The sequence below is a fragment of the Carcharodon carcharias genome, chromosome 24 (genome assembly GCF_017639515.1).
Source record: "Carcharodon carcharias isolate sCarCar2 chromosome 24, sCarCar2.pri, whole genome shotgun sequence".
Lineage (NCBI taxonomy): Eukaryota > Metazoa > Chordata > Chondrichthyes > Lamniformes > Lamnidae > Carcharodon > Carcharodon carcharias.
Genome location: NC_054490.1, coordinates 4,526,381 through 4,551,357, shown reverse-complemented (window position 1 = coordinate 4,551,357; position 24,977 = coordinate 4,526,381).

The window sequence follows — 24,977 nt, the reverse complement described above, 5'->3', positions numbered from 1 at the left end:
GGTGTCCTCGGGCTGGCATGGACAAGATGGGCATAATGGCCTCCTTCTGTGCTGTAACTTTTCTATGGTTCGATGGATCTGGTTGAAAAGGGAAAAGGGCAGAAGTTGTGAGTGGAAGGGAAAAAGGGCAGATGATCTGGGTGGAAGGGGAAAGGGCAGAGGATCAGGGTGGAAGGGGAAAAGGGCATTGGATCTGGGTGGAAGAGGAAAAGGGCAGAGGATCAGGATGGAAGTGAAAGGGCAGGGGATCTGGGTGGAAGGGGAAAGGGCAGAGGATCTGGGTGGAAGGGGAAAGGGCAGAGGATCTGGGTGGAAGGGGAAAGGGCAGAGGATCTGGGTGGAAGGGGAAAGGGCAGAGGATCAGGGTGGAAGGGGAAAAGGGCAGAGGATCTAGGTGGAAGAGGAAAAGGGCAGAGGATCTGGGTGGAAGGGAAAAGGGCAGAGGATCAGGGTGGAAGGGGAAAAGGGTAGAGGATCAGGGTGGAAGGGGAAAAGGGCAGAGGATCAGGGTGGAAGGGGAAAAGGGCAGAGGATCAGGGTGGAAGTGGAAAAGTGCAGGGGATCAGGGTGGAAAGGGAAAAGTGCCAAGGATCTAGGTGGAAGGGAAAAGGGCAGAGTATCTGGTTGGAAGGGGAGAAGGGCAGAGGATCTGGGTGGAAGAGGAAAAGGGCAGAGGATCTGGGTGGAAGGGGGAAACGGCGGTGGATGTGTGTGGAAGGTGAAAGGGCAGAGGATCAGAGTGGCAGGGGAATGGGCAGAGTATCTGGGTGGAAGGGGAAAAGGGCAGAGGATCTGGGTGGAAGGGGGAAACGGCGGTGGATGTGTGTGGAAGGTGAAAGGGCAGAGGATCAGAGTGGCAGGGGAATGGGCAGAGTATCTGGGTGGAAGGGGAAAGGGCAGAGGACATGGGAGGAAGTAGAACAGGCAGAGGATCTGGGTGGAAGGGAAAAGGGCAGAGGATCTGGGTGGAAGGGAAAAGGGCAGAGGATCTGGGTGGATGGGGAAAAGGCAGAGGATCAGGTTGGAAGGGGAGAAGAGCAGAGGATCTGGGTGGAAGGGGAAAAGGGCAGAGGATTTGGGTGGAAGGGGAAAAGGGCAGAGGATCTGGGTGGAAGGGGGAAACGGCGGTGGATGTGTGTGGAAGGTGAAAGGGCAGAGGATCAGAGTGGCAGGGGAATGGGCAGAGTATCTGGGTGGAAGGGGAAAGGGCAGAGGACATGGGAGGAAGTAGAACAGGCAGAGGATCTGGGTGGAAGGGAAAAGGGCAGAGGATCTGGGTGGAAGGGAAAAGGGCAGAGGATCTGGGTGGAAGGGTAAAGGGCAGAGTATCTGGGTGGAAGGGGAAAGGGCAGAGGACATGGGAGGAAGTAGAACAGGCAGAGGATCTGGGTGGAAGGGGAAAGGGCAGAGGACATGGGAGGAAGTAGAACAGGCAGAGGATCTGGGTGGAAGGGAAAAGGGCAGAGGATCTGGGTGGAAGGGAAAAGGGCAGAGGATCTGGGTGGAAGGGGAAAGGGCAGAGGATCTGGGTGGAAGGGTAAAGGGCAGAGTATCTGGGTGGAAGGGTAAAGGGCAGAGGATCTGGGTGGAAGGGGAAAAGGGCAGAGGACATGGGAGGAAGGGGAAAAGGGCAGAGGTCATGGGAGGAAGGGGAAAGGGCAGAGGATCAGGGTGGAAGGGGAAAGGGCAGATGATTTGGGTGGAAGGGTAAAAGGCAGATGATTTGGGTGGAAGGGGAAAGGGCAGAGGATCTGGGTGGAAGGGGAAAGGGCAGAGGATCTGGGTGGAAGGGGAAAGGGCAGAGGATTTGGGTGGAAGGGGAAAGGGCAGAGGATCAGGGTGGAAGGGGAAAGGGCAGAGGATCTGGGTGGAAGGGGAAAGGGCAGAGGATTTGGGTGGAAAGGAAAGGGCAGAGGATCAGGGTGGAATGGGATAGGGCAGAGGATTTGGGTGGAAGGGGAAAGGGCAGAGGATCAGGGTGGAAGGGGAAAGGGCAGAGGATCAGGGTGGAAGGGAAAGGGCAGAGTATCTGGGTGGTAGGGGGAAGGGGCAGAGGATCTAGGTGGAAGGCGAAAAGGGAGAACAAGGGGAGGGTGAAAGAGGGTAGTTGAAAAATAGTCGATGAGAAAGGAGTGGGAAGGAAGTGATTGGACAAAACCAAAGAAAAAATTGTGTGAGGGGCCAGGAGTTCGTCTGGGAGGGAGGAAAGGACGCGAATGGCTTCAGCTGGATTTGGATTGGCCCCATGAGGGAGAAGTTATATAGGTAGAGAAGGGGTTCGGGGAATATCTAGAGGATGTGGGCACCATGGATAGGGTTAGAGGTATTGATTAGGGTGTGGAAGAGAAGAAAGGTGGGGAGTGGCGGGGAAAGGGTTTAGCAAGGCAGTGGTGGAAGAGGGTAGGGAAGTTAATGGCAGAGTATGGGTGGGTTGAGATAGTGGGGAGCAAGAGGGAAGGAAGAGTAGTGTTAATGCAGGGAAGGAGAGGAAGAATAGGTGAAAGAAGAAAGGATGATGGCAAGGGAAAGGATCAGCTTGGACACAGGTCCCATGCAAGAAATGTTCTTTTCACATATGTCTCCTCAATTGCAGGGTTTTGCCAGCTTTTTCTGCTTCTGTTTCAGAATTCCTACAGATGCACTTTTTGCTCCCCATTGATGTCTTCTTGCTGTAGCTTTATACCTTTCAACTTCTTTTACCTGCCAGCCATCCCAATGCGGCCTCTATCCTCCCTGTCTTTTCTAAAATACACCTTTAGCTTTATTTCTGATATTCCCAGCACTTTGTGTAGCTCCTTCCTACTGCAACAGCCTCCCCTTTCGACTTCTTGCATGGAATGCTTCTGGCCTTCATGCATTCAATGTCTCCTATGGGGATAAGGAGTAGGACTGAGATGAGAAATGCCTTCACTTCAGAATTCTTTATTTCAGTGGTCTGTAGATGCAAAGCCATTGGATCCTGAGACTGACTAATTCTGGACTCTCCAACCATGGGGGGGGAAGCAACCTCCTCCCTTGTTATGCCTTTGCATCATTTTAATTTCAATGAGGCCACCTCTCATTCTCTTAAACACCAGAGAATATTGGTCCATTCTATTTGATCTCTCCTCTGAGGATAGCCCTCTCATCCCCGAAATCAATCTAGTGCACCTTCATTGCATTCCTTCTAAAGCAAGTATATCCATCCTGTAAGTGCTGATGTACATCCCGGGAACCCCTATAAATACAGATACACTCCCCGGGGACCCCTTTAAATGCTGACACACCTACCCGGGAACCTTTGTAAATGCTGACACACACCACAGGAACCCCTGTAAATACTGACACCCTCCCTGGGGACCCATGTAAATGGTGAGACGCTTCCCAGGGACGCCCTGTAAATGCTGACACACTCCCTGGGGACCCCTGTAAATGCTGACACACTCCCTGGGGACCCCTGTAAACACTGACACACTACCCAGGGAATTCTGTAAATACCCACACTCCCTGGGAAGCAGCTAAAAACTACATGGTTCTCCAGGTCTGCACTCACCAAAGTTATATATAATTGCAGCAACCCCCTTACAACGAAGGCAGCTATACTGTTTGCCTTCCGAATTGCTTGCTCTACCTGTACGTTAACTTTAACTTTCTGTGATTCACGTACATGGACACTTAATTGCCCTGAATATGAACATGTGTTCACCTTTCATCTTTTTAAAAACATTCTGCTTTCCCATTCTTCCTACCAAAATGCGTAATTTCACACTTTACTGCAAGATTTTCCATCCCCAACTTCTTGCCCTCTCACTTAACCTGTCTGTATCTCTTTGTGTCCTCCTCACACTTTACTTTCCCACCTAGTTTCTTTAGCAAACTTGGATTCATTGCAGCTGTTCCCCTCATCTGAGTCATTGATGCACGTTGGAAGTGGCACTGAACCATGCAGCACTCCCCCGTCCCGAAAATTGTCCCAGCGCTATTGTTTCCTGCCCTTTAGCTATGCCAACATATTAACCCCAATCCTAAGAGCAGGGGAGTAGGCTTAATTGACTGGCCTACCAAAGAGGCAGTATAGGCACGATGGGCTGAATAGCCTTCATGTGCACATGACTGCGCTATGATTCCAATACATAATGCCTCGACATTCTGTGTCTGTTGTCCTTACGACATGTTCTATCTGTTTAAAATCTGTCCCAGCCAGAAGACGAGAAGGAAAATATATATGTAATATTTTTATATATACACATGTCTACATCAACCTGGCCACTTTATAAAATTACTATTTTTATTTTTAAAATGGGCAAGGTTTTACCCTGACTAGCCATGACTCATACTAGAGGAATTCCTAACCTTCAGAAACCAGCAGGGACCTCGTTTTTTTTAAGAGGTGCTAATGCCCTTTGTGACTGCCAGCAATCAAATTCCAAAGAAATACCAACCCCTTTTCCATTTCTAAGGTAGAGCTTTGGCCAACGGAGTTGGTATGTCTGCAAAGGACAAAAGGGACTCCTCTATTAAACACCTCAAGATTCCAGACCTGGGAAAGTACAGCTTCTGTCCAATACCCAGGAGAAGAACTGGGAGGTATGTAACATGACCTCCCCCAACCTGCTAGAACCTGTAATATTGCTATATGGAACTTTTAAAAAGTTCATCCACGGGATGCGGGCTTCGCTGGCTGGGCCAGTATTTATTTCCCATCCCTAGTTGCCCCTGAGAAGCTGGTGGTGAACTGCCTTCTTAAACCACTGCAGTCCATGTGGTGTAGGTACACCCACAGTGCTGTTAGGGAGGGAGTTCCAGGATATTGACCCAGCGACAGTGAAGGAACAGCCGATATATTTCCAAGTCAGGTTTGTGAGTGACTTGGAGGGGAACTTCCAGGTGGTGGTGTTCCCATGTGTCTGCTGCCCTTGGCCTTCTAGGTGGCAGAGGTCGTGGGTTTGGAAGGTGCTGCCTAAGGAGCCTTGGTGAATTGAGCTGAACTGAACCCAGGCAGCCTGCAGTTTTACCATCTAACAGGTAGCAGCAGAAAGAGCTCTGTCCAGATGAAGTGCCTGGGTCTCATCCACACTCTGAACTCCTGGAATATTGAAACTTCTGTATCTGTGCCTTCAAGACTAATTCATCTCTGCGTGTCTTCTCCCACCTTGGAAGTCCTCGCTGCTGGAAAGTTGGATGGCCCTGCAACAGTTTCAGCCTGCTAACCTCTGACAGAATACGCCACTGGTACTTGCTGATTCTGGACTCACGTGAAACCATAACTCTTATTTTTATTGTGATCTTGCCCTGTACCCCTTTCTTTCCCATATCCCTCTTTTATTAATGTGTGCAAAAAGGGGTAGACATTGCAAAACCCCTTTCCTGAGTTTTGTTTGTGTAAAATAAACCAACCCTCATATTTTACCTTAACTCAAGTTTGCTGTGGGGTTTTTAATAGAGGATTGGATAACTCCAAAACTTATAAAGGGGGAAATCAAAAACACCTTACTGTTTATGGCTGGGTAGTGAGTGGAGGAATCAGCGCTGTTCAATTAATCCCTCTACAGTCCGTAGCAAATCTTTCTGGGCCTTGCTACTTGCGACTTAACCCAAGTAGTACTCTGGCTTTCTAAGCTCGCTCCTCTTCTGGAACCTTACTGGCCTTTGCATATTTGGACTGTGCATGGTAATAGTTCACCAAGGAACCTCAAAGGCGGGCACTACTGCTGAACGTCTGTGGCTTCTACTATTTCCGCACACATGCTACTTCCAGCTAGAATGTGGGTTGCCACCGAAACTTGATTTTTCATATTGAGCTAAAATGCATTTCTGGATAACATTATTTCTGTTTTGCCCAGGATCCTTTGGTTGTCTTTGCAAGTAGACACCTTCATGTGCAGTTAATTCTCCAGAAAATTCCGGGTAACTAAAGTCAGGCCTTGAACAAAAATGTCTCAGGCCAGCAAGGCTTCGATTGCGTCTAAGCTGAGCAAAAAGTTTTCAACTTCAGCCAAATCTATGCCTCGTGATCAGGTGCCCAGGACCAATCAACCCAGTCTTTCTGACATGCATAGACAGCACATGTCATGGATCAGTGTGTCACGGTATAGAATGACCCATTTTAGCTTAACAGAACAACTACATATGGAATTAAAAGATTTGGGTGTAAGCATTAATTTCTTTCTACCTGTGTTTTCTTCACAAATGTATGTTCTGAGAAAAGTAATCCAAACTCCAACAAGCAAGTGCTACACTGTCGGAGAGTTAGTACTGAGGGAGCACTGCAACATCAGAGGGTCAGTGCTGAGGGAGTGCTGCACTGTCAGAGGGTCAGTACTGAGGGAGTGCTACACTGTCGGAGGGTCAGTACTGAGGGAGTGCTGCACTGTCGGAGGGTCAGTACTGAGGGAGTGCTGCACTGTTGGAGGGTCAGTACTGAGGGAGTGCTGCACTGTCGGAGGGTCGGTACTGAGGGAGCGCTGCACTGTCGGAGGGTCAGTACTGAGGGAGCGCTGCACTGTCGGCGTGTCAGTACTGAGGGAGCGCTGCACTGTCGGAGGGTCGGTACTGAGGGAGCGCTGCACTGTCGGAGGGTCAGTACTGAGGGAGCGCTGCACTGTCAGAGGGTCAGTACTGACGGAGCGCTGCACTGTCGGAGGGTCAGTACTGAGGGAGTGCTGCACTGTCGGAGGGTCAGTACTGATGGAGTGCTGCATTGTCGGAGGGTCAGTACTGAGGGAGTGCTGCACTGTCGGAGGGTCAGTACTGAGGGAGCGCTGCACTGTCAGAGGGTCAGTACTGAGGGAGTATTGCATTGTTGGTGGGTCAGTATTGAAGGAGCGTTACATTTTACCTATTGTGTCAATAAGCGAGATTCAGTGGACTAGAGGGTGAGATTGTTGTTATTTTCTGTATCTTCCTCTCTTTCCCTTCTACTTCAGTTCAATCTAACTAAGTTGCTAATGGAATTGCAATTAACATGAGAAAAAGTGGTCGCTTTTAACTTGTCAATATTGGTGGGTAAAGAACTTGGTATAGGATCGTCGTGAGGTTATTTAGCCCTCTCAAGCCTGTTCTGCAATTCAGTGAAATCATGGCTGATATGTATCGTAATTGCATCTTGGCTTGGTTTCATAACCCTTTAATACTGTTGCCTATCAAAAACCTGGCAATCTTGAAATTTTTCAGTTGACCCCCAGCCTCAATGGCTTTTAGGTGTGGTCGAGTTCCAGATTTCCACTACCCTTATGTGTGAAGAAGTGAGTCCTGACATTACCCAGAATGATCAATTCAGATTTTATAGTTAAGTTCCAAAGAAGAGTAATTTTGAACTCGAGATGTTAACTCTGTTTCTCTCTCCACAGAAGCAGCCAGACCTGCTGAGTTTTTTTTCCAGCACTTTGTTTATATTTCAGATATACAGCATCCTCAGTATTTTGCTTTCATTTTATAGATAAGACCAGCATCCCATCTTGAGATAAAGGGAAACATTCCATTAGCCTTTTTACTTGTTCTACCTGCCACCAGTTTTTACTGTTTATTAGCCATTTTGTGACATCAGTCTTAGACTGTAGATATCCTGCTTCAGGTAGCTTTGCTAACTCTGGCCTATGTTTTTCTCTGCAACCATGCCCGAACGATAGGCCATTGAGATCATGATCGGATTGATTGAGATGATGTTTGGCGTTCCACTTATTTTCTCTGAGGGCTATGCGTATGCTGTGATTATAGGAGCCCCTTGGTTTACAGGAATTTGGGTAAGTCCATTCTAGAAATTACAAATGAAATTAATATGAAGCGCAAATGAAAATATAACTGGGGAAAGGCAGGGGCACCTTAATTGTGAAATGTTCACTTACCCGCAGCTGATAGAGGTAATTAAAATGATTCAGGACATTTGATTGAGGAGAAATGGAGAAAATGGATCTGCTACTAAGAGGAACAAAACAAGGGGCCATAAATATAAAATAGTCACAAACGCAGTGAGCAGCCTCAGTTGGTAGGGATCACACTTGCCTCTAACTCACAACTTTGTATGTTCAAATCCTCATCAAGGTCTTGAGCACAAAAATCTTGGTTTACAATCCAGTGCAGTATTCTCCATCTGTCTCCCACTAGGTTACATCTGTATCTCTGTATGGTATCTCTCTCCAGATTAGATCAGTGTCTATGGTGTCTTTCTCGACATTAGGTCAGTATCTCTCATCAGTACATCTCTATGGTCTATCTCCAGATTAGATCACTATTTCTGTATGATGTCTGTCTCTAGATTAGATCAGCACATCTCTATGGTCTCTCTTCTAGGTTAGATCAGTATCTCTCTATAGTGTCTCTAGATTAGATCAGCATGTCCCTATGGTCTCTTCTAGATTAGATCAGTATCTCTCTATTATGTCTCTATATTAGATCAGTATCTCTCTATGGTGTCTCTATATTAGATCAGTATCTCTCTATTGTGTCTCTAGATTAGATCAGTATCTCTCCATGGTGTCTCTGTATTAGATCAGTATCTGTCTATGGTGTCTCTAGATTAGATCACTTTCTCTCTGTGGTGTCTTTGGATTATATCAGTATCTGGCTATGGTGTCTCGAGATTAGACCAGTATCTCTATGAAGTGCTCCTCTCTAGATTAGATCAGTATCTCTCTTTAGTGTCTCAAGATTAGGTCAGTATTTCTCTATGGTGTCTTTTCTTTCGAGATTAGGTCTGTATCACTCTATGATTCCCCTCTCTTGATTAGATAAGTATTTCTCTATCATGTCTCTCCCTCTGGATTAGATCAATATCTCTACTGTTTCCATCTCTTCATTATAGCAGTAACTCTCTATGATGTCTCTCCATCTAGATTAGATCGGTATCTATGGTGTTGCTCCCTCTAGATTAGATCAGTACCTTTCTATGGCGTCTCTCCCTCTAGTTTAGAGCAGAATCTCTGCATGGTGTCTCGCTCTATCTTAGATCAGTATCTCTGCAAGGTGCCTTTCCACCTAGATTATATCACTATCGCTGTATGGTGTCACTCTCTAGATTAGCTCAGTATCTCCCTATGGTGTCTGTCTCTAGATTAGAACAGAATTTCTCTAAGTTGTCTCTCGTTCAAGATTGGATCGCTATCTATCTATGGTGTCTATTGATAAAAGCAGCCACCCTCTATTGTTTCTCTCTCTCCAGATTAGATCAGTATCTCCCTACAATGCCTTTAGATTAGATCAATATATCTCTATGGTGTCTCTCTCTAGATTAGATCAGTATCCATCTATGGGATTTTCTTGATGAAAACAGTCCCTCTCTATTGTTTCACTCCCTCAAAATAGATCAGTATTTCTCTGGGTATTCGTAGATTAATTTAGCATCTCTCCATGGTATCTCTTTCTGGATTAGATCAGTACCTCCCTAAGGTCTCACTCTGTTGATTAGATCACCTTATCTCCATGTCTCTCTAGATTAGATTAGTATCTCTCTATGGTGTCACTCCATCTAGATTAGATCACTGTCTCACCATGTTGTCTCTCTAGATTAGATCGTATCTCTCTACGGTGTCTCTCCATTTAGATTAGATCACTGTCTCACCATGTTGTCTCTCTAGATTAGATCAGCATCTCTTCATAGTGTCTTTCTCTGGATTAGATCAGTATCTCTCTAAGGTGTCTATTTCTAAATTAGATCACTATCTGCCTATGGTGTCTCTCGCTATCTAAATTAGATCAGTATCTCTCTATGGTGCCACTCTCTAGATTAGATCATTATCTCTCTATGGTGTATTTTTAGATTAGATCACGATCTGCCAATGGTGTCTCTCACTCTCTAGATTAGATCAGTATCTCTCTATGGTGTCTATCTCTACATTAGATCAGTATCTCTGCATGGGGTCTTTGCCTCTAGATTAGATTAGTATCTTTTTATGGTGTCTCTCCCTCTAGACTAGATCAGTATCTCTCATTGGTTTCTCTCACACTGAATTAGATCAGTATCTCTGCATGGTGCCATCTTCATCTATCTCCGTCTGGTGTCTTTCTCTAGATTAGATCACTATCTCCCTCTGGTGCCTCAAACTCGCTTGAATTAATCAGTATCTCAATATGTTGTGTATCTCTAGCTTAGATCAGTATCTCTCTATGGTGTCTTTCTCTAGATTTGATCAGTATCTCCCTATGATGTCTTTCTGTAGATTAGATCACTGTCACCCTCTGGAGCCTTTCTCTAGGTTTGATCACTATCTCCCTCTGGTGTCTTTCCCTAGAATAGGTCACTATCTCCCTGTGGTGTCTTTCTCTAGAATAGATCACTGTCTCCCTATGGTGCGTTTCTCGAGATTAGATCTCTATCTCCTACTGGTGCCTTTCTCTAGATCAGATTACTATCTCCATAAGGTGTCTTTCTCTAGATTAGATCACTACCTCTCTATGGTGCCTTTCTCTAGATTTGATCACTATCTTCCTCTGCTGTCTTTCTCTAGATTAGATCACTATCTCCCTCTGGTGTCTGTCTCTCGTTTGGATCACTATCTCCCTGTGGTGTCTTTCTCTAGTTTAGATTACTATATCACTATGATGTCTTTCTCTAGATTAGATCAGTATATCCCTATGGTGTCTTTTTCTAGGTTAGATCAGTATATCCCAATGTCTTTCTCTAGGTTAGATCACTATCTCCCTCTGGTGCCTCTCACTCTCTAGAATTAATCAGTATCTCTCTATGTTGTCTATCTCTAAGTTAGATCAGTATCTCTCTATGGTGTCTTTCTCTAGATTAGATCAGTATCTCCCTATGGTGTCTTTCTCTTGATTAGATCACTATCTCCCTCTGGTGCCTTTCTCTAGATTTGATCGCTATCTCCCTCTGGTGTCTTTCACTCGAATAGGTCAATATCTCCCTATGGCGTCTGTCTCTAGATTAGATCACTATCTCCATCTGGTGCCTTTCTCTAGATTTGATCACCATCTCCCTCAGGTGTCTTTCTCCAGATTAGATCACTATCTCCCTCTGGTGCCTTTCTCTAGATTTGATCGCTATCTCCCTCTGGTGTCTTTCACTCGAATAGGTCAATATCTCCCTATGGCGTCTGTCTCTAGATTAGATCACTATCTCCATCTGGTGCCTTTCTCTAGATTTGATCACCATCTCCCTCAGGTGTCTTTCTCCAGATTAGATCACTATCTCCCTCTGGTGCCTCTCACTCGCTTGAATTAATCAGTATCTCACTGTTGTCTATCTCTAGCTTTGATCAATATCTGTCTATGGTGTCTTTCTCTAGATTTTATCAGTATCTCCCTATGGTGTCTTTCTCTAGATTAGATCACTATCACCCTCTGGAGTCTTTCTCTAGATTTGCTCACTATCTCCCTCTGCTATCTTTCTCTAGAAAAGGTCATCATCTCCCTGTGGTGTCTTTCCCTAGAATGGATCACTATCTCCCTCTGGTGCCTTTCTCTAGATTAGATCACTATCACCTTTTGGAGTCTTTCTCTAGATTAGATCACTACCTCTCTATGGTATCTACTCTAGATTTGATCACCGTCTCCCTCTGGTGTCTTTCTCTAGATTTGATCACTATCTCCCTCTGGTGCCTCTCACTCGCTTGATTTAATCAGTATCTCACTATGTTGTCTATCTCTAGCTTATATCAGTATCGCTCGATGGTGTCCTTCTCTAGATTAGATCAGTATCTCCCTCTGGTGTCTTTCTCTAGATGAAATCACTATTTCCCTAAGGTGTCTGTCTCTAGATTTGATCAGCACCTCCTCGTAGTGCCTATCTCTGGATTTGATCAGTATCTCTCTATGGTGTCTCTCGCTGTCTAGATTAGATCACTATCTCCCTCTGGTGTCTGTATCTCATTTGGATCACTATCTCCCTGTGGTGTCCTTCTCTAGATTAGATAACTCTCTCCCTCTGCTGTCTTTCTCCAGATTAGATCATTATCTCCCTATGATGTCTTTCTCTAGATTAGATCACTATATCCCTATGGTGTCTTTTTCCAGGTTAGATCAATATATCCCAATGTCTTTCTCTAGGTTAGATCACTATTTCCCTCTGGTGCCTTTCTCTAGATTAGATCACTGTCTTCTTCTGGTGTCTTTCTGTAGATTAGATCACTATCTTGCTTTGGTGTCTTTCTCTAGATTAGATCAGTATCTCTCTATGGTCCCTTTCTCTCGATTAGATCAGTATCTCTCTGTGGTCCCATTCTCTAGATTAGATCACTGTCTCCTGCTGGTGTCTTTCTCTAGATTTTATCAGTATCTCCCTATGGTGTCTTTCTCTAGATTAGATCACTATCACCCTCTGGAGTCTTTCTCTAGATTAGATCACTATCACCCTCTGGAGTCTTTCTCTAGATTTGCTCACTATCTCCCTCTGCTGTCTTTCTCTAGAAAAGGTCACTATCTCCCTGTGGTGTCTTTCCCTAGAATAGATCACTATCTCCCCCTGGTGCCTTTCTCTAGTTTAGATAACTATCACCTTTTGGAGTCTTTCTCTAGATTAGATCACTACCTCTCTATGGTATCTTTCTCTAGATTTGATCACCATCTCCCTCTGGTGTCTTTCTCTAGAATTGATCACTATCTCCCTCTGGTGCCTCTCACTCGCTTGATTTAATCACTATCTCACTATGTTGTCTATCTCTAGCTTAGATCAGTATCGCTCGATGGTGTCCTTCTCTAGATTAGATCAGTATCTCCCTCTGGTGTCTTTCTCTAGATTAAATCACTATTTCCCTAAGGTGTCTGTCTCTAGATTTGATCAGCAACTCCTCGTAGTGCCTATCTCTGGATTTGATCAGTATCTCTCTATGGTGTCTCTCGCTGTCTAGATTAGATCACTATCTCCCTCTGGTGTCTGTATCTCATTTGGATCACTATTTCCCTGTGGTGTCTTTCTCTAGATTAGATAAATCTCTCCCTCGGCTGTCTTTCTCTAGGTTAGATCATTATCTCCCTATGATGTCTTTCTCTAGATTAGATCACTATATCCCTATGGTGTCTTTTTCCAGGTTAGATCAATATATCCCAATGTCTTTCTCTAGGTTAGATCACTATTTCCCTCTGGTGCCTTTCTCTAGATTAGATCACTATCTTCCTTTGGTGTCGTTCTCTAGATTAGATCACTATCTATGGTCCCTTTCTCTCGATTAGATCAGTATCTCTCTACGGTGTCTTTCTCCAGATTAGATCAGTATCTCCCTATGGTGCCTTTCTCTATATTAGATCACTAGCTCGCTCTGGTGTCTTTCTCTAGATTAGGTCACAGTCTCCCTTTGGTGTCTGTCTTTAGATTTGATCAGCATCTCCTCGTAGTGCCTTTGTCAGGATTTGATTACTATCTCTCTATGGTGTCTCTTGCTTTCTAGATTAGATCACTGTCTCCCTCTAGTGTGTTTCTCAAGATTTGATCACCTTCTCTATCTGGTGTCTTTCTCTAGATTAGATCACTATCTCCCTCTGGTGCCTATCACTCGCTTGAATAAATCAGTTTCTCACTATGTTGTGTATCTCTAGCTTAGATCATTATCTGTCTGTGGTGTCCCTCTCTAGCTTTGATCAGTATCTCTCTATGGTGTCTTTCTGTAGATTAGATCACTGTCACCCTCTGGAGCCTTTCTCTAGCTTTGATCACTATCTCCCTTTGGTGTCTTTCTCTAGAATATGTCACTATCTACCTGTGGTGTCTTTCTCTAGAATAGATCAATATCTCCCCATGGTGCGTTTCTTAAGATTAGATCAGTATCTCCTACTGGTGGCTTTCTCTAGATTAGATTACTATCTCCCTTTGGTGTCTTTCTCTAGATTAGATCACTATCTCCCTCTAGTGTCTTTCTCTAGATTAGATCACAATCTCCCTCTGGTGTCTTTCTCTAGCTTGGATCACTATCTCTCTCTGGTGTCCTGCTCTAGATTAGATCACTATCTCCCTCTGGTGACTTTATCTAGGTTAGATCACTATCTCCCTAAGCTGTCTGTCTCTAGATTTGATCAGCATCTCCTCGTAGTACCTATCTCTGGATTTGATCAGTGTCTCTCTATGGTGTCTCTTGCTGTCTAGATTAGATCCCTATCTCCCTCTGGTGTCTGTATCTCATTTGGATCACTATCTCCCTGTGGTGTCTTTCTCTAGATTAGATAACTCGCTCTGCTGTCTTTCTCTAGATTAGTTCACTATCTCCCTATGATGTCTTTCTCTAGATTAGATCACTATATCCCTATGGTGTCTTTTTCTAGGGTAGGTCAGTATATCCCAATGTCTTACTCTAGATTAGATCACTATCTCTCTCTGGTGCCTCTCACTCGCTTGAATTCATCAGTATCTCACTATGTTTTCTATCTTTAGCTTATATCAGTATCTCTCAATGATGTCTTTCTCTAGTTTAGATCAGTATCTCTCTATGGTGTCTTTCTCTAGATGAGATCACTATCACCCTCTGGAGCATTTCTCTAGCTTTGATCACCATCTCCCTCTGGTGTCTTTCTCCAGAATTGATCACTATCTCCCTGTGGTGTCTTTCTCCAGAATTGGTCACTATCGCCCTATGGTGCATTTCTCTAGATTCGATCGCTATCTCCTTCTGCTGCCTTTCTCTAGATTAGATCACTCTCTCCCTTTGGTATCTTTCTCTAGATTAGATCACTACCTCTCTATGGTGCCTTTGTCTAGATTTGATCACCATCTCCCTCTGGAGCCTTTCTTTAGATTAGATCACTATCTCCCACTGGTGCCTCTCAGTCGCTTGAATTAATCAGTGCCTCACTATGTTGTCCATCTCTAGCTTAGATCAGTATCTCTCGATGGTGTATTTCTCTTGATTAGATCAGTATCTCCCTATGGTGTCTTTCTCTAGATTAGATCACTATCGCCTTAACGTGTCTGTCTCTAGATTTGATCAGCATCTCCTCGTCGTGCCTATCTCTAGATTTGATCAGTATCTCTCTATGGTGCCTCTCGCTGTCTAGATTAGATCACTATCTCCCTCTGGTGTCTGTCTCTCGTTTAGATCACTATCTCCCTGTGGTGTCTTTAACTAGATTAGATAACTCTCTCCCTCCACTGTCTTTCTCTAGATTAGATAACTATCTCTCTCTGTTGTCTTTCTCTAGATTAGATCACTAGCTTCCTTTGGTATCTTTCTCTTGCTTAGATCACTATCTCCCTCTGGTCCCATTCTCTGGATTAGATCACTGTCTCCTGCTGGTGTCTTTGTCTAGATTAGATCACTCCCTCCCACTGGTGTCTTTGTCTAGATGAGATCACTATCTCCCTCTGGAGTCATTCTCTAGATGAGATCACTATCTCCCTGTTTTGTCTTTCTCTAGATCTGATCAATATGTCCCAATGTCTTTCTCTAGATTATATCACTATCTCCCTCTGGTGACTTTCTCTAGATTAGATCACTATCACCCTCTGGAGCCTTTCTCTAGACTAGATCACTATCTCCCACTGGTGCCTCTCACTCGCTTGAATTAATCAGTATCTCACTATGTTGTCCATCTCTAGCTTATATCAATATCTCTCGATAGCGTATTTCTCTAGATTAGATCAGTATCTCTCTATGGTGTCTTTCTCTAGATTAGATCACTATCTCCTTCAGGTGTCCGTCTCTAGATTTGATCAGCATCTCTTCGTAGTGCCTATCTCTAGATTTGATCAGTATCTCCCTATGGTGTCTCTTGCTGTCTAGATTAGATCACTATCTCCCTCTGGTGTCTCTCTGTCATTTAGATCACTATCACTCTGTGATGTCTTTATCTAGTTTAGATAACTATCTCTCTCTGTTGTCTTTCTCTAGATTAGATCACTGTATCCCTATGGAGTCTTCTTCTAGGTTAGATCCGTATATCCCAATGTCTTTCTCTAGATTAGATCAATATGTCCCTCTGGTGTCTTTCTCTAGTTTAGATGACTATCTCGCTGTGGTGGCTTGCTCTAGATTAGATCACTATCTCCCTCAGTTGCCTCTCACTCTCTAGAATTAATCAGTATCTCTCTATTTTGTCTATCTCTAGCTTAGTTCAGTATTTCTCTATGGTGTCTTTCTCTAGGTTAGATCAGTATCTCCCTATGGTGTCTTTCTCTAGATTAGATCACTATCTCCTTCTGGCGCCTTTCTCTAGATTAGATCACTATCTCCCTTTGGTGTCTTTCTCTAGATAAGGTCACTACCTCTCTATGGTGTCTTTCTCTAAATTAGATCACTATCTCTCTCGGGTGCCTTTCTTTAGATTAGATCACTGTCTCCTGCTGGTGTCTTTCTCTTGATTAGATCACTCTCTCCCTCTGGTGTTTTTGTCTAGATTAGATCACTATCTCCCACTGGTGTCTTTCTCTAGATTAGATCACTATCGCCCTGTGTTGGCTTTCTCTACATTCGATCAATAATTCCCAATGTCATTCTCTAGATTATATCACTGTCTCCCTCTGGTGTCTTTCTCTAGATTCGATCACTCTCTCCCTCTGGTGTCTTTCTGTAGATTAGACTACTATCACCCTCTGGAGCATTTCTCTAGATTTGATCACCATCTCCCTCTGGTCTCTTTCTCCAGAATAGATCACTATCTCCCTGTGGTGTCTTTCTCCAGAATAGGTCACTATCTCCCTATGGTGTGTTTCTCTAGATTCGATCGCTATCTCCTTCTGCTGCCTTTCTCTAGATTAGATCACTCTCTCCCTTTGGTGTCTTTCTCTAGATTAGATCGCTACCTCTCTATGGTGCCTTTGTCTAGATTTGATCACCATCTCCCTCTGGTGTCTTTGTCTAGATGAGATCACTATCTCCCTGTTTTGTCTTTCTCTAGATCCGATCAATATGTCCTAATGTCTCTGGATTAGTTCACTTTTTCCCTCTGGTGTCCTTCTCTAGATTATATCACTATCTCCCTCTGGTGACTTTCTCTAGATTAGATCACTATCACCCTCTGGAGCCTTTCTCAAGATTAGATCACTATCTCCCACTGATGCCTCTCACTCGTTTGAATTAATCAGTATCTCACTATGTTGTCCATCTGTAGCTTATATCAGTATCTCTCGATAGTGTATTTCTCTAGATTAGATCAGTATCTCTCTATGGTGTCTTTCTCTAGATTAGATCACTATCTCCTTAAGGTGTCCGTCTCTAGATTTGATCAGCATCTCCTCGTAGTGCCTATCTCTAGATTTGATCAGTATCTCTCTATGGTGTCTCTTGCTGTCTAGATTAGATCACTATCTCCCTCTGGTGTCTCTCTCTTGTTTAGATCACTATCACTCTGTGATGTCTTTATCTAGTTTAGATAACTCTCTCCATCTGCTGTCTTTCTCTAGATTAGATCACTATCTCTCTCTGTTGTCTTTTTCTAGATTAGATCCCTGTATCCCTATGGAGTCTTCTTCTAGGTTAGATCCGTATATCCCAATGTCTTTCTCTAGATTAGATCACTATGTCCCTCTGGTGTCTTTCTCTAGGTTAGATGACTATCTCGCTGTGGTGTCTTGCTCTAGATTAGATCACTAGCTCCCTCAGTTGCCTCTCACTCTAGAATTAATCAGTATCTCTCTATTTTGTCTATCTCTAGCTTAGATCAGTATCTCTCTATGGTGTCTTTCTCTAGGTTAGATCAGTATCTCCCTATGGTGTCATTCTCTAGATTAGATCTCTATCTCCTTCTGGCGCCTTTCTCTAGATTAGATCACTATCTCCCTCTGGTGCCCTTCTCTAGATTAGATCACTCTCTCCTTCTGGTGTCTTTCTCTAGATTTGATCAGCATCTGCCTCTGGTGCCTCTCACACGCTTGAATTAATCAGTATCTCACTATGTTGTCCATCTCTAGATTAGATCAGTATCTCTCTATGGTGTATTTCTCTAGATTAGATCACTATCTCCTTGAGCTGTCTGTCTCTAGATTTGATCAGCATCTCCTCGTAGTGCCTATCTCTAGATTTGATCAGTATCTCTCTATGGTGCCTCTCGCTGTCTAGATTCGATCACTATCTCCCTATGGTGCGTTTCTCTAGAATAGATCACTATCTCACTCTGGTGTCTTTCTCTTGGATAGATCACTATCTCCCTTTGGTGTCTTTCTCTATATTAGATCACTATCTCTCTTTGGTGCCTTTCTTTAGATTTGATCACCATCTCCCTCTGGAGTCTTTCTCTAGATTAGATCACTTTCTCCCTCTGGTGCGTCTCACTTGCTTGAATTAATCAGTATCTCAATATATTGTCTATCTCGAGTTTAGATAAGTACCTCTTGATGGTGTCTTTCTCTAGATTAGATCACTATCTCTCTATGGTGTCTTCCTCTTGATTAGATCACTATTTCCCTAAGGTGTCTGTTCTAGATTTGATCAGCACCTCCGCGCAGTGCCTATCTTTAGATTTATTCTGTATCTCTCTATGGTGTCTCTCGCTGTCTAGATTAGATCACTATCTCCCTCTGGTCTCTTTCTCTTGTTTTGATCACTATCTCTCTCTGGTGTCTTTCTCTAGAATTGGTCACTATCTCCTTGTGTTGTCTTTCTCTAAAGTAGATCACTATCTCCCTCTGGTGCCTTTCTCTAGATTAGATCACTATCTCCCTTTTGTGTTTTTCTCTAGATTAGATCACTACCTCTCGATGGTGCCTTTCTGTAGATTTGATCACCATCTCCCTCTGGTGTCTTTCTCTAGATTAGATCACTGTCTCCCTCTGGTGCCTCTCACTCACTTGAATTAATCAATATCTCACTATGATTTCTATCTCTAGCTTAGATCAGTATCTCTCAATGGTTTCTTTCTCTAGATTAGATCAGTATCTCCCTATGGTGTCTTTCTTTAGATTGGATCACTATTTCCCTCTTTTATTTTCCCCTAGATTAGATATCTATTACCCTATGGTGTGTGCTCTAGAATACTTCATTATCTGCCTATGTTGTCTTTCTGTGGATTCGATCAGTATATTCCAATGTCTTTCTCTAGATTATATCACTATCTCCCTGTGGTGTCTTTCTCTAGATTAGATCACTATCTCCCTCTGGTGTCTCTCACTCTCTAGAATTAATCAGTATCTCTCTATGTTGTCTTTGTCGAGCTTAGATCAGTATCTCTCTATGGTGGCTTTCTCTAGGTTAGATCAGTATCTCCCTATGGTGTCTTTCTCTGGATTAGATCACTATCTCCTTCTGGTGTCTTTCTCTAGATTAGATCACTATGTCTCTCTGGTGTCTTTCTCTAGATTAGATCACTGTCTATGTATGGTGTCTTTCTCTAGATTAGATCACTATCTCCCTCTGAAGTCTTTCCTTGGTTTTGATCACTATCTCTCTCTGGTGTCTTTCTCTAGATTAGATCACACTCTCCCTCTAATGCTTCTCACTCTCTAGAATTAACCAGTATCTCTCTATGTTGTCTATCTCTTGTTTCGATCAGTATCTCTCTATGTTGCCTTTCTCTAGGTTAGATCAGTATCTCCCTGTGCTGTCTTTCTCTAGATCGCTATCTCCCTCTGGTGTCTTTCTCTAGATTAGATCACTATGTCTCTCTGGTGTCTTTCTCTAGATTAGATCACTGTCTATGTATGGTGTCTTTCTCTAGATTAGATCACTATCTCCCTCTGAAGTCTTTCCTTGGTTTTGATCACTATCTCTCTCTGGTGTCATTCTCTAGATTAGATCACACTCTCCCTCTAATGCCTCTCACTCTCTAGAATTAACCAGTATCTCTCTATGTTGTCTATCTCTTGTTTCGATCAGTATCTCTCTATGTTGTCTTTCTCTAGGTTAGATCAGTATCTCCCTGTGCTGTCTTTCTCTAGATCGCTATCTCCCTCTGGTGTCTTTCTCTGGATTAGATCACTATGTCTTTCTGGTTTCTTTCTCTAGATTAGATCACTGTCTATGTATGGTGTTTCTCTCTAGATTTGATCACTATCTCCCTCTGGTGTCTTTCTCTAGATTTGATCACTATCTCCCTCTGGTGTCTTTCTCTAGATTAGATATATATATATCCCTCTGGTGCCACTCACTCTCTAGAATTATTCAGTAGCTCCCTATGCTGTCTTTCGCCAGATCGGATCACTGTCTCCTGCTGGTGTCTTTCTCTAGATTAGATCACTATTTCCCTCTGGTGTCTTTCTCTAGATTAGGTCACTCTCACACTATAGTGTCTTTAGTATAGATCACTCTCTCCCTATGGTGTTTTTATCCAGATTAGATCACTAACTTACTCTGGTGTCTGTCTAGATTAGATCACTGACTCCTTCTGCTGTCTTTCTCTAGATTAGATCACAATCTCCCTCTGGTGCCTCTCACTCTCTAGAATTCATCAATATATCTCTATGTTGCCTTTGTCTAGCTTAGATCAGTATCTCTCTATGGTGTCTTTCTCTAGGTTAGATCAGTATCTCCCTATGGTGTCTTTCTCTAGATTAGATCACAATGTCTCTCTGGTGTCTTTTTCTAGATTAGATCATACTCTCCCCCGACGCCTCTCACTCTCTAGAATTAACCGGTATCTCTCTATGTTGTCTATCTCTAGTTTAGATCAGTATCTGTCTTTGTTGTCTTTCTCTAGGTTTGATCAGTATCTCCCTGTGCTGTCTTTCTCTAGATTGAATCACTATCTCCCTCTGGTGTCTTTCTCTAGATTTGATCACTATCTCCCACTGGTGTCTTTCTCTAGTTTTGATCACTATCTCCCTCTGGTGTCTTTCTCTAGATTTGATCACTATCTCCCTCTGGTGTCTTTCTCTAGATTAGATCTGTATATCCCTCTGGTGCCACTCACACTCCAGAATTAGTCAGTAGCGCCCTATGCTGTCTTTCTCCAGAATGGATCACTGTCTCCTGCTGGTGTCTTTCTCTAGATTAGATCACTATTTCCCTCTGGAGTATTTCTCTAGATTAGGTCACTTTCACACTATGGGGTCTTTAGAATAGATCACTCTCTCCCTATGGTGGTTTTATCTAGATTAGATCACTAATTTACACTGCTGTCTTTGTCTAGATTAGATCACTGACTCCTTCTGCTGTCTTTCTCTAGATTAGATCACAATCGCCCTCTGGTGCCTTTCACTCTCTAGAGTTAATCAGTATCTGTCTATGTTGTCTATCTCTAGCTTAGATCTGTATCTCTCTATGGTGTCTTTCTCGAGGTTAGATCTGTATCTCCCTATGGTGTCTTTCTCCAGATTAGATCACTATCTCCCTCTGGTGTCTTTCTCTAGATTAGATCACTATGTCCCTCTGGTGTCTTTCTCTAGATTAGATCACTGTCTATGTATGGTGTCTTTCTCTAGATTAGATCACTATCGCCCTCTGATGTCTTTCCCTGGTTTTGATCACTATCTCTCTCTGGTGTCTTTCTCTAGATTAGATCACTCTCTCCCTCTGATGCCGGTCACTATCTAGAATTAACCAGTATCTCTTTCTGTTGTCTATCTCTAGTTTAGATCAATATGTCTCTATGTTGTCTTTCTCTAGGTTAGATCAGTATCTCCCTGTGCTGTCTTCCTCTAGATTGGATCACTATCTTCTTCTGGTGTCTTTCTCTAGATTTGATCACTATCTCCCTCTTGTGTCTTTCTCTAGATTAGATCTGCACATCCCTCTGGTGCCACTCACTCTCTAGAATTAATCAGTAGCTCCCTATACTGTCTTTCTCCAGATTGGATCACTGTCTCCTGCTGGTGTCTTTCTCCAGATTAGATCACTATTTCCCTCTGGTGTCTTTCTCTAGATTAGGTCACTCTCACACTATGGTGTCTTTAGAATATATCACTCTCTGCCTATGGTATGTTTATCTAGATTAGATCACTAAATTACTCTGGTGTCTTTGTCTAGATTAATTCACTGACTCATTCCGCTGTATTTCACTACATTAGATCACTAGCTTCCTTTGGTGTCTTTCTCTTGCTTAGATCACTATCTCCCTCTGGTGCCTTTCTCTAGATTAGATCACTGTCTCTTGCTGGTGCCTTTCTCTAGATTAGATCACTCTCTCCCACTGGTGTCTTTGTCTAAATTAGATCACTATCTCCCTCTGGAGTCTTTCTCTAGATGAGATCACTATCTCCCTGTTTTGTCTTTCTCTAGATCCGATCAATTATAACCCAATGTCTTTCTCTAGATTATATCACTATCTCCCTCTGGTGACTTTCTCTAGATTAGATCACTATCACCCTCTGGAGCATTTCTCTAGATTTGATCACTATCCCCCTCTGGTGTCTTTCTCTAGAATAGGTCACTATCTCCTTAAGGTGTCTTTCTGTAGAATAGATCCCTATCTCCCTATGGTGCGCTTCTCTAGATTAGATCACTATCTCCCCCTGGTGCCTTTCTCTAGATTAGATTACTATCTCCCTCTGGTGTCTTTCTCTAGATTAGATCACTAGCTCTCCATGTTGCCTTTCTCTAGATTTGATCACCATCTCCCTCTGGTGTCTTTCTCTAGATTAGATCACTAACTTCCTTAATATGTCTGTCTCTAGATTTGATCAGCATCTCCTCGTAGTGCCTATCGCTGGATTTGATCAGTATCTCTCTATTGTGCCTCTCGCTGGCTAGATTAGATCACTATCTCCCTCTGGTGTCCCTCTCTCATTTAGATCACTATCTCCCTATGGTGTCTTTCTCTAGATTAGATCACTATGTCTCTCTGGGGTCTTTCTCTAGATTAGATCACTGTCTATGTACGGTGTCTTTCTCTAGATTAGATCACTATCTCCCTCTGATGTCTTTCCCTGATTTTGATCACTATCTCTCTCTGATGTCTTTCTCTAGATTAGATCACACTCTCCCCCGATGCCTCTCACTCTCTAGAATTAACCGGTATCTCTCTATGTTGTCTATCTCTAGTTTAGATCAGTATCTGTCTATGTTGTCTTTCTCTAGATTAGATCACTATCTCCCTCTCGTGTCTTTCTCTAGATTTGATCACTATCTCCCTCTGGTGTCTTCCTCTAGATTAGATCAGTATATCCCAATTTCTATCTCTAGATTAGATCACTATCTCCCTCTGGTGTCTTTCTCTAGATTAGATTACTATCTCCCTCTAGTGTCTTTCTCTAGATTAGATCAGTATATCCCAATTTCTTTCTCTAGATTAGATCACCATCTCCCTCTAGTATCTTTCTCTGGATTAGATCAATGTCTCCCTCTGGTGTCTTTCTCTGGATTAGATCACTATCTCTCTGTGGTGTCTTTCTCTAGATTAGATCAATATATCGCAATGTCTTTTTCTGGATTAGATCACAGTCTCCCTATGGCGTCTGTCTCTAGATTTGATCAGGATCTCCTCACAATGTCTATCTCTAGATTAGTTTGCTATCTCCCTATAGTGTCTCTCTATCTAGATTAAGTCAGTATCTCTCTGTGGTTTCTTTCTGGTTTGGATCAGCATGTGCCTATGGTGTAATTGCTTCCTGGTTTGGATCGGTATCTCTCTCTGGTGTCTCTCTGTAGATTAGATCATTATATCTCTATAGCGTTTCCCTTCCTCGATTAGATTGGTGTGTTTCTATGGTCCCCCTCTCTTGATTAGATTGGTATCTCTCTATGATCTCTCTCTTGATTAGATTGGTAGCTCTCTATGATCTCTCTCTTGATTAGATTGGTATCTCTCTATGATCTCTCTCTTGATTAGATTGGTATCTCTCTATGATCTCTCTCTTGATTAGATTGGTATCTCTCTATGATCTCTCTCTTGATTAGATTGGTATCTCTTTATGTTGTATCTCTCTCTAGGTTAGATCAGTATTTTGCTACAGACCTCAATGTGTAGTTATAAGTCTTTGTGCTCTATGACGCAGGATGCTGGAATTGCTTTTGGTGACTGCAATCATGCCAGTTAACAAGTATTTGTGTCTCTCTTTCAGTACGTGGTAGCGGGATCCTTGCTAATTCATTTGATTTATTCCAAAAAGCCGGTCAGTGTAAGTATTTAATTTAACAGTATATTGGACGGAGTCTTCCAGTCCTGCCAGCGGTGGGAAGTGTGGTGGGCAGGTGAACTTAGTATGGCAGGAAGCCAAAAATATGCTTCCCAACATTGGTGTGAACGGTCAGAATTTGAAGATGGGTTAAAGGTGGGTCAAGCTTCCCGACACACAATGTCAGGAAGCCTTTTTGCATACATTAGCATCTCATGTATGCTCATTAAAAGGCCACCTTGCTGGAATTGAGTTCCCCCTCCAAGTTAAGCTCCCTGCCAGTGAGAATTTAGAATGTTCAGTGTTACGACTGTATATAAGCACTGTGCACCTGACGAGCTTCACTTCTTCCATGAATCTCAGGTCATTAGACGCTCCTTTCACTTCCTTGAGGATCGCTCATAACTTCACTCATATTGGTTGCCAGCAGCAAAATCCGCACCAAGGCTGACCATGGGAAGCGGGGCCAACAGGATTGAGAGGAAGAGGGGAGCGGAGGCAGGATAAGGGAGGGAGGACCAGTGGTAAGGGTGAGAGGGTGTTGTAGGAAGGAAGACAGACTGTCCGGGGCATGTCTAGGAAGCTGTCCTGGGAAGGAAGCCAGACTGTCCTGGGCATGTTAGAAAGGTAAGGATGTACGCATCTCTTGGTCCCATTGTAGGGCGGTGAAGGGCCTCTCTGGGTAGTGAGCATCACAGATGTCTCTAAAAGGCATGGTCCGTGAGCTCTTCAATTTGGTCCTAGGGGTTTGAAGGAGGGTACTGGGACTCCGAAGGCACATTCAGAGGAGCGACTTGTATCTGGTCAGGTAGAAGTACTAGGCTTATGGTGGGGTAGAGGATGGTCTCATGGAGGAGGTGTCAGAAAGTCAGGGTACAGCTGGTCTCAAGAACGGGAGGGGCCATGATCCAGAGGAGCATGGGGCACATTGAGAATGAAGGGAGCACGAGAGAGCAGGAATGGCAACATAAACGATAATTGGGTCCAGGGTAACGGTGGTGGTGGGGGAGGAGGCTGAATGTTTACAGGAGGGAGAGGAATGAGATGGGTGTGATTGGGGGTGGAAGATGGGGGAACTTGGTGGGTAACGGGGGTATGGTAGAATGTGTTGGAAACACTGCCAAACCTCAGATACACCATC